The 14274-nt window shown below is 42.9% G+C and overlaps 1 protein-coding gene across 5 annotated transcripts in view; it reads left to right on the forward strand.

The window, feature by feature from the left end:
• The first annotated feature begins 12167 nt into the window (after nucleotides 1-12167).
• CDC42SE2 (CDC42 small effector 2) overlaps nucleotides 12168-14274 on the forward strand; it is an 86781-nt gene continuing 84674 nt past the window's right edge. For 2 of the 5 annotated variants that reach the window (XM_065662704.1, XM_065662708.1), the window contains exons 1-2: nucleotides 12168-12638; nucleotides 13467-13524. The gene's annotated coding sequence lies outside the window, so the exon portion shown is untranslated. Of the gene's footprint in view, nucleotides 12639-12928; nucleotides 13047-13248; nucleotides 13344-13466; nucleotides 13525-14274 lie in introns of those variants that run through there. The other 3 variants (XM_065662706.1, XM_065662709.1, XM_065662707.1) reach the window with 2 other exon arrangements.

Consider the following 14274-nt stretch of genomic DNA (forward strand, 5'->3'; position numbering starts at 1 on the left):
ATTCTTTGTAGAGAATACAAGTATAGCAATCAGACAGTCCTTGAATGGCCAGGGTCAGATAGTCTAATTTTTTAACAATATGGAAGTGAAAACATTCTGTGCCTGGCTGTTCAATTTACATCTTTTGCTAAGCATCAGTGAATTCAGATGGCCTAAGCTAATTTTAGGGCACTTCTACATTTTGAGATCCCTGCATCACAATAGGTTCATCTGATTCTTAAGTATACATGAATGCAGTTTTCTTTTCTGTATTGCCAAATGAGGATCCAGAAGTTATCTTTGTCAAACAAGTAAACCAGGAAATAAATAAATACCATATGTGCAGGTGGGATTGTATAATGTCCTGAGTACAGGTAAGCCTGAATTATAAAACAGATTAGAAGTCACTTTCAAACTTTGATGACAAAGTTTCATACATAATCCACACTTAGGCATTATAATAGGAAACACAGCATCTCAGGGCTGCTTAGAAGAGGCAGAAAGCCTAACACACTCTGGACAAGTTTTGTCCATGGGTTGCTACAGTCTGCTGCATTATGCGCTTACTCTAAATATGAAATATTTCAGAAAGACAGCAAATATCACGGTGCAATAGCAGCAGTGCAGTAAAACAAAGCACTCAGTGCAGAGGACCTAGTGTCTACACTACACACATTTTGGAGATTTTGGAGGTCAAACGCATGTGTGAACTAATTGGAAATTCCTGAATTCTGAGTACTTTAAAGGAGAAATTATTATAAGCAAAAGAGATAATTTGGAAAAGAAAATGCTGGAAAATATGCATACGGCCAATTTCTTATTTTCCCCTTGGATTATAGTTCTTCATGAACTAAGCACCAGCAAAGGCACTTTTTCAGTGTCAAATGGGGTTGAAGCAGACCATCTTGATAAAAAAACTGTGTCTTTCCGTGTGTAGCCTGGAACTGTCAAGAGTGGTACCAAGGCCACCCAGTTGGTCATTTAACCATCCTCACCTTCTCCTTCACGATTGTTTCTTAATTTTATTTGCTCCATCTTGTTCCTTATCTTGACTGTGAGCTCCTCAAGGCAGGATCTATTTCTAAATATGTGAGAACTTTCCTGGTTTGGTTTTAAATATGACATAGTGGGGCTTTTGGGTACTGGCCCAAGGCAAACAGTAAACAACAACAAAACTAAGAGCAATCATATTTAATAAACCTGAGCTTCCATTGCATTTTCAGCCTGTTTTCCTGCTCCCTGTTTTCAAAGCAGTTGACCACCTTGGGAAGTGAATGAAACATAACTGTTCCCTGCTTCTGTACATTCTGTTCATGGTCCTTGTAAAAACTGTGTATGCAGTCATATATACAGATGTACTCCAAATGGACAGAAAAGCCACAGAAACTGGTATCTAATTCAGGCACATACACATCACTAGTTCTAAAATTTGAACTGAAATTTGACAGTTTCGAGATTTTCTAACATTAATATGGGACAAATAGGTTGTGTCTTCACTGTGGAGTAAGTGTGCTTTGTGGCACCAACATGCTGTGTCTTCACTGTGGGGTAAGTGTGCTTTGTGGCACCAACATGCTGAGTATAGGACCTGCTGAAGCACTCTACAAGTACCCAGTGGGCTGCTAATCCCACAGTTACAGTATACACAGTATACAGTTAGCTCTGTATAACAAGCAAGGTATAGCCAGGAATAAGAGGCAGGTATAGTGGCTGTATCCAGGTCTATCCTGGCATATGTGTGCACTCCTAGACGGAGACACTGGAAAGAAAGTCATGACCCATTTAATAATATATGGTGAAATGCATGTAATTGATGGTGGAAAGTAAACATGAAATTCTTAGCAAAGCTGAGGCACTTTCTGAAAAAGCATATGGCCTGTTCTTGGGTTATAAATTTGAGTGTGTGAAGAACTGCTTGATACAGAGGGAGTTTTGGGGAGGGACAGAGAGAGGGAGGCACGGAAGAAAGGATGTATTTTTTAGCTTTGAGAACAGGGTGATGGTTTTGGTTCGTGTATGTGTTCTTTTTAAGTCTCATTTGAGAGAAGTAGTAGTAGGAAATTTGTGAAGGAGAACCAGAGCAATTGTTCTGTTCCCACAGATTGCCTGGGCATAATGAATGGAACATGAGCCCCATGTTTCTAATTTGATACTTTGAAAGTCACTCTCTTTTTGCCCGAGGCAGGCATCCATCCTCCTATTAAAGTTCCTCTGAAATGAAGTTTAATCCAGCTTCCACTGAAGTCAGTGGGAATTTTTAAATTGATTTCACTGGGAACAGAAAAAGGCCTCTAGGATACAACCTTGCATTAGTTTTTGGATTTGGGGTTGGTTTTTTTGGGTTGGTGGGGTTTTTCTTGTTTGGGTTTTTTTGGGGTGGGGGGAGGGGATTGGGTTTTTTTGGACAGATTATGTCATCATAAATCCTTCTTCATTCTTGAGGAAGTACTTGAGAAATGCCACACTTGAGGAAGTGGCATGGGAGACAGGTAAAGAGTTTCACTTTCCAGGAAATCTCTCATCTTTTTCCAAATCTAGCATGGGTTGGAGAAAAAAGCTGGAAGACCACTCCCAATCTGTCCTATGGCCCAAACGAATTAGTACATTTTTTTGCTCAACCCCCCACTGACATATGCTACACATTTAACCCAGCTTGCCACTACAAATATAAAGTAGCCTACAATACCAATCTGTAAACGCTTGTAGGAGGCTACCAAAAGTTTTTTATCAAAGATTCCAACCATCCCTGAGTGGTGGGAATTTGCTGGTGCAATATTACAGGAAAAGCTCTGACAGCTATGTGGAACAGGTTAGAGCTACATTGGTTGCCAGCAGCATATCTTCACTGTTGTTCTCACTTGTTCTCAACATCACTGATGTTGCACTAGCTCTGTCAATATATAGGCTAAAAAATACCTTTAAAGAATAGCTTGAGTGCATTTAAATGCTTTTTAAACATGATCCCACATTGCAGTGGTAAATTGTGATAGCTATTTTTCGGCAAGATTTTGGGTTAAGCCCAGATCTTGCTATCGATGCTTGAAGTGCCTTAGGGACAGGGCCTCAAAATAGAACTACTATATATAACCAGATGGTGACAAAACTGTAAACATTTGGAGGAGTTGTGAAGCAGAATGCTGTTCCCAGTCCTCCTCACACTGAAGCAATTCACTTGCTTTTGGTGTCCTACAGACCTTCTTCTACCAAATGAAATTACCACAATAAAGTCCACAACAACAGCCTGTCTGGTACACTTACATTACTCCCTGTTTTGAATTCCTTGCTGTCTGGATAGGACAATACAGTGTGTTAACAACCATGTCATCTCAGCTGGCTTTGGTTTTGTCACACGGGTAGGCTGCACAAGGTCTCAGTGAAACAAGTGGTGATTAACCTGCTTCCAAATTTGTATTTGGACCAACAGGACTAAAAATACAAAAACCAAAAGGGAAGCAATCACGTGGTGGACACAAAGCACCAAAGTACATACTGACTTTATAAAATTATACATCCTTATAGCCTCCAGGGCACAGTCCTATTTAGGTATCTTTGCCATGTACAGCTCAGCTGTGGGTTGTTTGAGGAAATGACCATTTACAGTTTCAGTGAGGTATCTAGCATAGAAATCCTTGGAATGTTTTCTTAAATATATAAAGGGGCAGGACATTTTATATAGCTGTTCCCTGCTGCTATCCTCCACATTTTCACTACAACATTTTTTACTTTTAACGTATGCACACTGTAATCAGTCTCTTTGTCAGGGATTTTTGAAGTGGAAAAAAATTCATCAACATCTTGATTGGACAATTTTTTGTATATTAGAAAGTAACAGTTATATTACTTAGCAACAGGTAGGTAGCCTGCCAAAATCCTGTACTTGTTAGCATATTTGTTTTGTTTATGCATAGTACCTATGCTAGTGTGCTTTGTTTACAGAATGAACTGTTCTGGAATGAACAGTTAAAATCTACACAGGTGCAATAAAAGCCCTATTGCTTTTTAATAAGAGATGTTGCTCAAGTTGCTGTAAATTTCAATGGGAGTTCAATATCTGGAGCACTTCCAAGATCTGGCTCCTAATTTGGAACCTGAATTACATTCAGTACCCATTTAAAATCCATCTCATTTTTAAGTGTGTCCACTCAGTTTTATTATGCAGTGCCTGCTTTTTCTTTGCAATTACTCAGAATTGACGAAACTCTACTAAAATTGCAGGGCAGGAGTATGCCAATTGGCAGCAGCTGAATGCTTCCATTTACAGGGGAAATCAGGTGTGCATTCCTGCAATTTCTCACAGAAAGCCACTTGTATAAATTAATGCAGGGGTTTTATTACTTTCACCTCAAACATTTTCTTCAAGCAGTTCCATAACATGATGGAGGTAAGACTTAGGTACAAATTTTGAATTCTGAATGGCCCAAGATTTCTCTAAATGTTGGCAAGGGAAGATGTTTCTCTGTAGTGCAATTTCCTCCTGCTGTGCTGCTGTGACGGTCCCACAAAAGAGGAGGTTCCAGAAACATGAAATACAACACAGACAATAAAACTTGGTTAAAACTACTTTAAGTGCCATTCAAAGGGTTGGTTGTCATAATGAAGACCGTCTAAGGTCTTGTCTTACTGAATGGAAGCCTGATACAAATGCCACTGCAGCGAGAAAGAACCTTTAGCCATCTCATGGTCATTACACCAGTACCAACCTACTGCACTGCTCCTGCTGCTCGCTGACAGGTAAAACCCTGAAAGTATGGCAGCCAGCTACTTCAACTGAGGGCTAATACCTCTGAAACCCACTTCTGACACTTCTCAGAAAGGCATACTTGATAATATTTTAGTTTGTAACTTACCAATTAATTCATAGAGGTGAACTATTTAATTTTTTTTTGGCAGTACAACTTCCAAGGTAATAGATCCTCTTACTATAGAAATACATATTTTTTACTTTTGCCTCTGAATATAGTAAGATTGTATTTAACTCAGTTAGACATCCTAATGCTCTGATATGTTAGACAGCAATGTTGCTAAGGAGAGCCCAACATTTAGATCTGAGGAAAGCTTACCATGTTGTGCATAGTTTCATGAGGAAAGGAAATAAATTAAGATTAGACTAGTGAAGGGAAAAAAAATGGCTGATTAAATGTTGCTTTCTCAATTTCATACCATAGGGGAGAAAAGTCAGTCACTCAGGACAGAGAAGAAATATAGTTTCAGAGACTATTTGGATCTACAGTGCAATTAGCTGGCAAATCTTATTGCCACCATATATTGCTAAAGGCATAAAGCTGCTAAAAAAAAGGACTGTGGCTGCCTGTGGCAGATATGATTTTCGTCATGTCAACTGAGTAATTGAATAGTCCCATTTTCAAGGCAAATCTCCCAAATACATAAATGTGAAAATCTGAGATTTCTCAGTTTTGTGCTAGTTTCTTCTTTTTTTGTCCGAGTAAGGGTTTTCTTACCTTAGTTCAGGTTGTGCATGCTGTGTATATTTGTGTGTTTGTCACAAAAAGGTAAAGTCACAGCTTTTTAAGTTGTTACAAGGTTCATTACGAGAGGTAGCCCAAGAGATAAGAGAAACCCTACCAGATGGAAAACTACAGTATGTTATTTCCCTTCATTAAATTGTGAAGAAAACACAGTACAGAATTTGTGAACATCTCCACTGCAAGAAAAGATTTTTTACAAGACACTAGGGAAGTCAATCAATAGAAACCCTAAGAAACTAGAATTTATGGGTTCTAGCATTCATAGAACTTTATACTGTTCTGTCCCATTAAGTGAATCTTACTCATATTTTGATTTATACACACACTTTTGTCCTTTTCTTTTACAGTTTTGGTACAGATTGGGATTTCACTTCCTTTTGCAAATCTGAGACCAGCATTCTGAATAGATTTTGTCATCCATTTACACTTCAGGAAAACATTCTCCTACCAAATACTATGGGTAACATCCACGTGACTTGTACCCCATTTTCAATGTTATTCACTACATGAGTAAGCATGCTCAACTGAGGAATAAAAAAGCAGGTCTTTGGGCTCAGCCATGTGCAGACACCCCTGCCCTGTTTTGGCCAACTCTGTCTGGAAGTGCAGCTGGACATGCAAAATTGCACCCTCCCCCAGAATGAATCACTGAGGCTGATGACCTGGTGATAAAAAAATCCCCAGCTGTGTAACCGCACATACACATTTTCTGTGGTGCGGATAGCATTTGAGTTTAGTTTTTGATGCACTTTGATATATATCCTGCCTCTGGCTTTACCTGACAGCTTTCTGAAATTCTCACAACTCTGCCAGCAGTTAGTGGGATTTCTGGTCTAGGAAAAGCTCACCACGTGTTCCCTAGCACATCACCTAGTTCTGTTGTGAGCCCCACCTCTTCTGACTCTTACTATGGACACGAAATAAATACCCATACTTAATGATAATACTGTCTGAAATCCCAATTGCAAGTTCAAAGAGCATATGCTTCAGGGCATACAGTCACTGTCCAGACAATGTGGGTGGTTGTTTTTTTCTCATGAATACAAATATCCTGTTCAAAAAAAATGTCATCAATCTTTGGTGGCCTTGGACTGCAAGCAATTCCAAATTAATCTAGCAGGTTGTCAAAAGAACAAAAATGCCAACAATATATGAGTTAATGCAACTTACTGCCAGTTATATAAACAAGGAAGGCATCATAATGGAGTCACTGATGGCACAACCGAAAACTGCCTGAAGCAGGCTTTTAGTACCACCTATCCATCAGCTAAGTAAGATTCTGTTCACTTGCTTAAAATTAAATAACAAAATAGAACTGGCTACTATAAACACTATACAGTGTTGGGAGAAAAAAAAAAAAAGTCAATGGAAAAAATACACTGAAATTTATAAGGTGGAACTGAATATGAAAGTTCATGGTATAAAGGAAGAAGACCCAGACACACAAAGCACTGTGTTAGGAAGCTGAGCATACAAGGTAGAAAAAAGGCCTCACTGAAGATAGTGGCATGTGTTCCACTAAGTCATTGAAGTTCTACGGTCAGCATTGAACTGGGGTACATCCCTGTGTTTAGGAACCAGTGAATGTTTCAAGGAGAGGACAGAATTTACCATAGAAGTGCAAAATGCCCTTAATACTGGATACACCATCTTATTGTATTTATTAAAAGTCAGAAATAGAATTATTCTGACTTTCAGGAATTCTAGATTCCTTTTCAGGTTCCTTGGAGAAGGAGAAGAGAGGTAAATGGGTTTGAACAGCTTAAAGTAAGAAAAAGCAATGGGGATTTATATTGTTACTAGATGAAGAGTTGCCATCTTGTCACCATTCCATAATTAAATTGAGCTGGTTCTGCAGCAGAGACTTGCAGGTTAGCAGAGTGAGAATCTGAGTCCATCAGGTTCACAGTTCAGAACAGGGCTGCTGCAGTTTCATTCAAAAACCAGTGAGTGTAAATCTTCAATGGAAGTAGCAACTAACAAAAAAAAAAAAAAAGAAGAAGAAAATTATCTTAAAAAATAAAAACAAAGGAGAAGTGTTGGCTTTCAAAATGCTAGTTGGATGCTAGGAATTATGACCCTAAATGGTACAGAGACGTAGTAAGTCACTTAGGTGCAGCTCCTGTTGACTTCAGAGGACTTTTTCACAGATGAATAAAAGCTTCCTAGGAAAATATTTGAACCTAGCCAGAAGCACTAATGAGATAAGTCTGTAAAACCCTCTGTGCCATTAGCAAGGCACCTAGCTATACTAACAGCAATGGTGAGAAAAACTAAGGCATCACAGATGATTCCAGGGGGTTTCCCTCCATTCTTAGACCATTCTACCCAGTTTCATAGTAGCATGTTACAAAGCTTGTAAAATACAAAGCCTGCATTTTACAGCGTCTCATGGAATGCCCTCGATCACTGGTAAAACCAACAGAACTGTATTCTCATAAATAGGAAAACAAAGTTAATCCTTACAGCTTCTGAAATAATAATGAACTTTGAAAGTGTAGAATTATTTATTATTTGTATCACAATAGCAAGAAGAGAAGCTAAACAAATTGGGACTTGCTTAATACTGGGCAACGTGTAAACATAGCACAATGTAACAGAAATATGCAACCTAAATAGACCAGACAGCCAGAGGGTGAGAGAGGAGAAAGAGATGCATGTTGAATAATTATGACTTTCAAAAGCTATGTATGTGCGCAGAAATAAAACTAAAGGAAGCTACAGAAACTATGTTAGAAACCTAATTACCAGACCTGGTTCCTCCAAGTGTAAAAAACACTATTATATATTGTGGGGGTTACATTTCTGTCAGAAAAAAAAGAACAGTGAATGAAGGTATCATACAGAGATTTCACTGCAGGCTCGTAATGAAGCAATTATATCACTGCAGCTATTTAGCAAAGTTCCTTTCAGATAGAAACAGTACTATTACCTGAGAAAATCCCACAGGTTTTTCACCTGGTGAGCTTTTGTTCAAGAATCTTCTTTTTATTATGTAGAAAAGCTCTGAGCTGCTTTGCCAAGTTCAGGTCTTTACAAGTTGAGTGAGAAGTGACTGAGTCAAGAGGGCACAAGTTGTTTTCCATTCTGTCCACACTTTCTTGGTGAGTAGTAAATCTGTCTCACACTATTTGATGAAAGAGCACTTCAGCTTGTGTTTCAAGTCTCTGGATCTAATTCATGGTACTACACATGGTATGTATAAAGTCATAAGGGAGCAGGCATGGTGCATCAACTTCCACATGGGACAGTTGGCAAGCCACGTAGAGGGGCCTGTATCCAAAACACATGCAAATTCAGAGTTTGCTGGGACTTCTAGGTGAAACTTCTGCCTCTCCTGGAAAAAGCAAGTATTTTTCCTTACCTGACCTGTTCACAGGGAAGAACCATTTAGAGAAAACACTGAGGTGGGTATCCCCAGTAGCTTCCTCTTTTAGCACAAAAGAAGACATGAGCCAGCCTTTCTTCTCTGCTGCCACCACCTCCTCTCACTGGGTTATGACTGGACTCACCTTCAGTGTTGGTCATGAACAGACCCTTGCAACCCACTGAATGAGCAGAGCGTAAAATGTTGCATTCTGTTAGCTGAGCCACGTTAACAGACCATAATCCCTGTTCCTCACCTGTGGCAACTGCAAAACAAAGCACATTTGCCTAGGCCGCCACCATGAAGGTACACAGTTGCCACAGGTAAGGAATGCAGGTACGGTTGGCTAACGCACTTTGGTGAACAGGTACTTTAACTATTTGTAATTGCTGGTCCACACCTTCACTGGCTTGTATATGGCTACACTAGAAATAGAGGAATCCCTTCGTGTTTATGAGTGTTATACCCACACACTGCTGTTTAGTCACAACAAACATGTTCATTTTATTATTAATTTAAAAAAGGGAACAGTGCATTATGAAATTTGGAATTGTAAAGTAATTTTTCTCTTTTAAAAAGCAGTATTTTTTTTTTTCCGCACAGACACCATCAAAGCCAGTAATGCTGGGTTTGTATTTGTTGTGTTTGGTACACTAACCAGCAAGCACTCTGGCCTACAGAGTGACAAGAATGTCATTTATCATCAAAGGTTCATAGAAATACTGAGGTATTTCTGCCTGACCATTTTTTTCATGCTTCAGCATGAAGCCCTGAGGACAGCAGGAGAGGAGAAAGTTTTAGAAAGGTAAAATTCTTGCCTAACTTTGGATATAGAAGAAGTAATTAGTAAAAGTAGTTAGTAATAAGGGCAAGACTGTGTCACTGGGGAAAGAAATCAAGAGAATGGTCAGTATTTAGTCAGAAGGAGACTTTTGGAAAGCTGTAAAGAGAACGTGACTGCGCTTTTGAGGAACTAGCTGTAGAAAGCAGAGTACAAATTGTTGGTCAGAGCACACTTGTCCAACTCAGTTCAATCTACTGAAGGCTTAATTGAGTTTATTTGCAAGCATGGCTGGCTCTGTACACAGTTTGTCCTCACACACAAAGTGATTAGTACATTGTTGGTAGCTATGGCAGCTGAATACGTACCATTGCTGCCAGAAACAGCCTGGCACATGACTGTCTTCTGACAAGTATTTGGCACACACTTTCACAGAGTTGATGAATCTCCTGACTCTGCTGCTGGACAAGGTTTGGAGAGGTTGGCTTCTGAAAGGTTTATGCTAATGGCCAACACAATGTGCCTCTGGGCACTCTCGCATCTGAGACATGTGGCAGGGCAGATGCCTGAAACTCTGAAGATGTACCAGAATCATCTAACAGAGATGACTGTGGATGCATGACTTGACGTATCTTTGTTCCTTGAGGGGAATTGCTGCGGGAAACAGTTCAAACTTTGTGTTACCACAGGGTCTCATGAAAATGCTGCAAATCCCTAGAATACAGTGGTACTCCTAATGTGGACAGTCCTTCGTGGGAATCACTAATGTGTTGGCATCTTTGGCCTAAGATTCCTGCAATGTTCCTGTGATTCACCTGTGAATCCAAGTGAAAATTGGCTAATAAAAGGCAGAAGTTCTTACTTACACCGCAAGTCTAAAATACACAATATTGAAGCAACATGTTACATGGCGTTCACTTCTTGGTTTGTACACTTCCCAAACTGGGATAATGTTTCTGCAGAAGTTTTATGTGTAAATATCCTATTTGAATCATTTCCATTTAACTACACATTTTTTTCCTGCACAACAGAATTTTTTTCTGCTCAACAGAATTTCTGTTAGCGCATCTTCTTCAACATTATTTTGCTCGTTCTCCCAAGAATTCTTCAGGAATGGAGTCCTGAGACACAGAGCTTGAGACAGAAAATTAACTTCTTGTTAGCTGGATTAGCTCTGCACCCAAACTCTGGATTAAGATTCTGGTTTTACCACATATTATATGTATGACCTGAGGCAAGCTATACTGCTTCTTTATACTGCAATTTCTCATCTTGAAAGTGGGAATGATAATACTTTCTCTACATCATAGGATTCTTGAGAAGTAAAGTCCATTGACAGTAACGAAAAGCTTAGGCAAAATGGAAGCAACCATTGCAGCTGTTCTTTGCACGCATCAGATAAGAGTGTTCGTCATCTAAACTTGGGCTGGAACTTGTTTTCAGAGCCGCTGCCCATGCAAGGGGAGATCAGTGGCTGGGCATGTTTGATGCAGCCAGCGCTTGCACTCTGTCCTTCTGAGGCTCAATTAGATGTAACCACATAGGGTACCTCAGTGGGCACAAATAAAGACTCTGAGAAAAATGTCCAAAATTGTAAAAAAAAAAAAAAAAAAAGAAAAGAAAATCTGGAAAAATAATAAAACCCAACCATATCAGTTGATGCAGGTCTTACTAATGACAAGAAATCTGTATGGCTAGTAATAAATGTCAGGAATTCATACAGACTAAAAACAGATCAAAGTTTTTGAATGATTTCTATTTTTTTACATGCTTGAGACCCTTTTCAGACTCTTTTATAACTGTTTGTGGATTTAGGTATAGACCAGGAAATTTTCTACTCTACAACTGACCTCTCCAGCCTCTTTCCCGTGTGTTGTGGTCCAAATTCAGCTTAGTGGCAACTTGTCAGCACTGCCATGCCGGATGATGTCCAAAACCAGGACAAGCAGCGCACAGGTCTCTTGGTGAAAATTTGCAGCTCAACAGCACCAGGTATCCACGGGTAGAACTGCCAGCCGTACTTTGGCACCCAGTGAGGAATACCTGATCTTGCATGTTCCTCGTGTCTCATATTTGAGTCATGCATGCCACCTCCAGTATTTACCAGCACATAGAGGAGGGTGGTTGCTGCTGTCAACAGCCATGGGGCAGAAGCCAGAGCCCCTTCTCTTTTCCTGGAGGTCCAACGACAACCACACCAGCTTTCGTGACCCGCTTCCCACACCTCCTCAAGGCCTCTGCAATGCCAGCGCAGCATTTTGGACAGCCGCATGAGGAACGGTCAGCCATTTGCACTAACTGCTCCCGCGTGCGCTATCTCCCCACGGCGAGGAAGCACGAAGAGCATCTGAAAGAGGTGAGATAACCCATCCGGCGTCAGAGGACGCTGGAGCGCTGGCTTCGCCCGGCTCCGGACAGAGCGAGCCCATACCAGGGTCCACCCCCGCGCCCGCCCAGGCCCGCTGCCCCACCGGTGCGCGTACCAACGCCGGCGGCGGCTCCGCGGCCCGCCCGCTCCCTCAGGGAGCCCCGGTGGGGCGGGGCGGGCAGGGGGCGCTGCGGCGCTGGCGCTGGCGGCGGTTTGAAAGCGCGGCGGCGGCGGCGGAGCGGGCGGTACAGCGGTAGGGCTGACGGGCAGCGGCAGCCGTCCTCGCCGCCGCCCGGCCTCCTTTGTCCCTTCCCCTCCCCAGCGCGCCCATCCCAGCCAAGCCGGCAGCACGGAGCGGAACGGGCCAGGCTGGGGATTCTCCCTCCGCGCCGCCGAGGTCGCCATCTTCACCCCGACCTCGCCTCAGACCCTGCCGGCCGGGCTCCCGGGAGCCGTCCGGGAGCGCAGGAGGGGACTGCGCCGCGCACGCCCGCTGCATGTGACCGACGGGCGGTAGCGGCCTCCTCCGCCGATCTCGTCTGCGTCCTCCTCCGCCCTCAGCGCGGCGGAGAAAGGGCGCGGAGCGCCCGACAGCGGGGGACGGAGGTGCCGGGGCGCGGCGGGCAGACAAAGGAGCGGGCGCCGCCGTGGGCAGTGGTAAGTGACAGGGGCGCGGGGCTCCTCGCTCTTGCCGCCCCTCTTCGCTGGGGCGCCCGCGGGGCATGTACCTGCCGGTGAGCCGGGCTGCGCTGCGGCCGCTCCCTTGCCCGGGGAGGGGGACGCACGGACTCGGGGGTGGCGGGAGCTCAGCCGCCGCCTGAGACCACCGGTGTTTCCCGCACTGCCTGCCGCGCAGTGGCGACCGAGGGCCGAGAGAGGTTCCCGGGGGCCGGGGCTGGGCTGGGCTGGGCCGGGCGGGGCGTTGTGGGGGGAGCCTCTGGCCCCACCGGCGCAGGAGCGGGCAGCGAGCAGCGGGGTCGGACCGTGCCGCGGGCGCGGCTAGTGATGCTCAGTGGTAATCGCTCCTGACACTCGCACAAAAGGGAGCAAGCAACAGATTCTCCGGTGGGCGATATGAAAAAACGATGAAGAGAATGTTCATTGTTATTTCTGTTATTACTATTATTGTTGCTATTCCTCCCTGCGTTGGAGGGCAGGTGCTGCGGTGAGCAGCTGGGCTGGCGGCGGGGCCGCTGAGTGCGGCTCGGCCTGTGCCGGGCGCAGGGCGTGGTGCCTCGCCGGGGGTGCCACCCCGTCGCCCTGACCGCCCCGCACGGCGGCTGGAGGGGCACACGCCGCTTAGGGCTCGGGGTGCTGGGGGGTAGCGGCCGTGACTTCGTGTGAATTCGGAGGGGTAACGTCGTACGTAACGCGGTTACTTGAAATGCGTTGCTTGTCTTGTGGCTTAAGCGTTTGGTTTTAAGGCAGTTTTTCTGTGTGTGTAACCTTGTGCGCTCACTAAAATTACGAATCTTGCTTTCGCAGGCCAGAAGAACATAAGGTTCTTCGACTCTTGACTCCGAAGTTGAATGTGCACTAAACTGTAAGTCTTCCGGGTTTGTTTTTGAACTTGGATGGATAAACGGAGTAATTATTTTACATTTGTGAGACAAAAACGTCAGGAGTAATTTAAGCAGATTTTTCGTGCAAATATATTCCTCCTGGACTGTGATAGCCACTAAAAAAATAGAAAAGTAAAGAAAATCTGTAAAGCCGGGGGGGGGGGGGGGGAGGGATTGTGTTAAGCTCTCTTTTTAACTATTTTTTTTCTGGTGTGCCTTATTTAAGTGTCAAGGCCTTACAGTCACCTTTTAGGCTTTGATCAATGTGTAGGAAACACCTGTAAGTGCAGTAGTGGTATATTTCCTTACATTTAACTGAAGTAATTGAGATTAGATCGTGCTTTTTTTCCTTGTGCACAAGGAATGTTTAGTCAATTATTTGCTTAGGTAATCTGATTAATAATAGCTCAGTCAAGGTACAGATATGTTCCTGAAAGTTGTTTATTATGTTGTCAAACTAGAGATGTGATTTTGAAAGATATACTAAATTTCTCTTACTATAAATTTTTTGAAGGGTGAAAGGGACTGTTCTAGATGAAATTGCAGAATGTGATCAAGCAAATTTATTGCAGCTACTAAAGAACAAAGTAGCAGCTCAAATAAGAGATAATTCACTATAATTTTAGTACATACAGAAATTCACTCGTGTGGCAATAGTTGCATTACTGCTCACTTGATTTTTTTTTTTCTTTTTTTCTCCCAGTAGCTTGGGTGGGAAACTAAAATCTGGA

This window comes from Lathamus discolor, chromosome Z (assembly GCF_037157495.1).
Source record: "Lathamus discolor isolate bLatDis1 chromosome Z, bLatDis1.hap1, whole genome shotgun sequence".
NCBI lineage: Eukaryota > Metazoa > Chordata > Aves > Psittaciformes > Psittacidae > Lathamus > Lathamus discolor.